This window comes from Sciurus vulgaris (genome assembly GCF_902686455.1).
Source record: "Sciurus vulgaris genome assembly, chromosome: 2".
Lineage (NCBI taxonomy): Eukaryota > Metazoa > Chordata > Mammalia > Rodentia > Sciuridae > Sciurus > Sciurus vulgaris.
In genome coordinates this window covers 131,638,212-131,642,115 of record NC_136462.1, presented here as the reverse complement: position 1 = coordinate 131,642,115, position 3,904 = coordinate 131,638,212, and positions in this window count along the sequence as shown.

Genomic DNA, 3,904 nt, shown 5'->3' with positions numbered 1-3,904 from the left:
ATGTCCAATTAATTCAGTACCATTTTTTAAAAGGTTATCTTTCCTCCATTTAGTTGCCTTGACACTGTTGTAAAATCAGTTGTTGTAAAATCTTAGTATGGGTTTCTGTCTGATTTCTCTATTCTGGTCCATTGATCCATGTCTCTCTCCCCAATACCAATATTAGTATTAAGTACAACGTTTCCTTCCACTTCATTTTTTTCAAGATGTTTTAGCTATTCTAGGGTCTGTGGCTTTCCATACAAATTTTAGAATAAGATTATCTATGTATGTCTTCATAAATCCTTGCTGGAATTTTTTAAAATTATTTTTTGATTCATTGTACACAGATGGGCACAACTTTCATTTCTCTGGTTGTACATGTAGTAGAGTCACACCATTTGTGTAATCATACATGAACTGAGGGTAATGATGTTTGTCTCATTCTATTATCTTTCCTACTCCATGCCCCCTCCTCACCCCTCATTTTCCTCTGCACAATCCATCCTTCCTCCATTCTTCCCTTACCCCCTCCCCACTCTCATTATATATCATCATCCACTTATCAGAGACAACATTTGGCCTTTGGTTTTTTGGGATTGACTTATTTCACTTAGCATGATATTCTCCAACTCCATTTATTTACCTGTGAATGCCATAATTTTATTCTTCTTTATGGCTGAATAATATTCCACTGTATATATATACCACAGTTTCTTCATTTATTCATCTATTGAAGGGCATCTAGGTTGGTTCCACAGCCTAGCTATTGTGAATTTAACTGCTATAAATATTGATGTGGCTTTGTCACTGTAGTATACTGATTTTAAGTCCTTTGGGTATAGGCCAAGGAGTGGGATAGCTGGGTCAAATTGTGGTTACATCCAAGTTTTTGAGGGGATTTCCACATTGCTTTCCAGAGTGGCTGCACCAATTTGCAATTCAACCAGCAATGTATGAGTATGCCTTTTTCCCCACATCTTTGCCAACACCTATTGTTGCTTGTATTCTTGATAATAGCCATTCTAATTGCAGTAAGATGAAATCTTAGGGTAGTATTGATATGCATTTCTCTTTTTTCTAGAGATGTTGAACATTTTTCATATATCTGTTGATGGTTTGAAAATCTTCTTCTGTGAAGTTTCTGCTCAGAAGTCCACATTTTACAAAGGTATAACTGAAAATATAAACTAATAGACCTAAAGACATTCTGCTGGGCCCCACCTCTTAAAGGTTCCACAGACTCACAATAGGGCTTCCCTGGGGGACTGAGCTTTCAACACGTGGGCCTTTTGAAGATATTTAAGATCCAAACTAGAGCAGATGGCATGGGCGTCTTGGAATCCTAGGGCAGAAGAACAATATATAATGGGAAAGGAAAAGGTGGAAAGCTCCAAGACAAAAGCCAGTTCTTACCTATGCCCCAGAACTGTCCCTAACCTACTCTACTTTCTGAACATCAAGGTACAATTCACCTGAGTCACATTTGCTATACTACAATACATAATTTCTATTTTTCTGGAATCAAGCAGAGTTAATCATTTGTTTCATTAAAAGGCAAAACTAAGGGGCTCCCTGGCAGTCTTGGGTGAGTGCTGACTAGAGGGTAAATTTCAAATAGTAAGTGTATACTTTTCTAAGTATTTTCCCCAAATAATAATTGTGATGAAAAATAAAGCAAGTGATAGTGAAGGGCCCAGGAGGATGCTCTCTGAACCATGTGATCAAGGTCAGCAGCACCAGTAATAAATGACCAACATCATGAACCCACTCCCTGTGTGTCAAGGGCTCATGACTTTTGGTTCCTTCCAAATAATCAATATATTCAATCTGACCATGGGAAAACATCAGAAAACTGAAAACTGAGCTGCTTTAGACAAAATACTGGTTCAGTACTTTTCAAAAGGGTCAGAATTCTGAAAGGCAAGGAAAAAAAGAAATTATCACACTTTGGGGAAACTTAGAAGACATGACAGCTGAACATAAGAGATACCTGAAACTGAAATGAGTGAAGTAGTAGAAAAATGGGTGAAATCCAAGTAAGTCTATATTTTAGTTTTGAGTTTGGGGCCAGTGTTAATTTCTTAGTTTTGACAAATATTCTGTGCTTCTACAAGATATTAACGTAAAGAAAGCAGAGTGATGAATATGTTGTAATTTTGTACTATTTTTATGGGTCTTTTCTAAGTCTAAAATTATTTTAATAATGTGAATTGAACATTACTTACATTTGTTGATATATGAATACACACACCATATAATTCCACCTCAGAACCAGAAGAATGGGAAGTTGAACTCCATGTATGTATGTCAAAATACATTCTACTGTCATGTATAAGTAAAAAGAACAAATAATAAATAAATAAATTTTAAAAGTATATCATCAGGTCACCTTTTGTGTATGGTAGGGAAACAACTAAATCTATAAATACCGAAGTAGATAAAAATTTTTAAAAATAAGCACTTATTCTGCCTTTCTTGTATCAGTTATATTCCTGGGTAACCATAAAGTAGATGGAAGGAAGTATCACCTCATTAAAGCATCCAAATAAACAGAAACAAAAAGTCTAGTTACCAGGAAGCCTGGCAAATAAGGAGCTTAGAAATAATAAGTTCCATCCTCACAGCGAGAGAAAAACTGAACGAACTGAAAATCAACAATTCTCCTTAGGCCCATCAGAGAATTGATGTCCCAGGGAAACTCTTGCCCTCTAAATTGCAAAGACAGACAAGCAGATTCTGAGAATCACAGCTTACCAGAAGAGGAAAGCCAGAAGCAGGAAATATGCTGGAGCCAGTATTAGGGTAGAAAATCTTAAACTGTAGTTGACAAATTGTAGGAGGCTCAATGTAGACAAGCTTGAGAGTTAAAAAGAGGATCCAATGTTCAGTGGTCAGGTACAGGCATAGTTTTGTGAGTTTTACCTCCAGGATACCTACAAGGTTTTCACAGTAAGAATTAGAGGAAAATTACCTCTTTTTAAAAAAAATATTATTGATGTACATTAATTACATATAGGTTACAGTGTAATATTTTGATAAATATTTACAATGTGTAATAATCAAATTAAGTTCAAAAAACCTATTCACCCTCTCAAACTATTTTCATTTCTTTGTTTTTAATATTCAAAATCCTTTCTTCTAACTGTTTTGAAATATGAATTATTGTCAGTTATAGCTACCTTATTGCACTAGAGAATGCTAGATCTCATTCCTCCTGTCTGAATGTATTTTGTGCCCCATCACTATCCTCTTTCTATCTCCCAATTCCTTCCTAGTCTCTGGCAACCAACATTCTAATCTACTTCCATGAGATCAGCTTTTTTTTGTTTTTTAGATTACTCATATAAGTGAATGAGAATGTGTAGTATTCATCTCAATATAATGTACTCCAGGCTTATCCATGTTCCCGAAAATGACAAAATTTCATTTTTGTGGCTGAATAATATTCTATCATATATGCAAGCTACATTTTCTTTATCCATTTATCCATAAATGGACATCTCAGTTTATTCCATATCTGTGCTTCCGGCAGAGGGAGAGGAAAACATGTATTCTGAAGCATGACCAGAGCACTCTGTTCTTTACAGGCCTCTCCTCAATGGAAACTATTTTATCAGAGTCTATCAGACTAGGGGGGAAGGAAGTACCAACTCTACCTCCCCCATCCTTCCTTTCTCATACTGGGGAAGACAGTGTCACTGAGAAGCACTTACGAAGGTCACAGCCCAAGGGTGCAGTCCCACTGAAAGACAGTACTGATCCCAGAACTATGAAGTATGTCTCTCTCCCCATACTTTGCCAACCCACTAGTTGGGCTCCTTTATGGCAACAGGGAATCACACTTAATAGAATGGCACATCTCAGACCTAATTTAGGGAAAAATCCCAAGGAGACTTAAGAGGAACAGGAAAGACAAAACAAC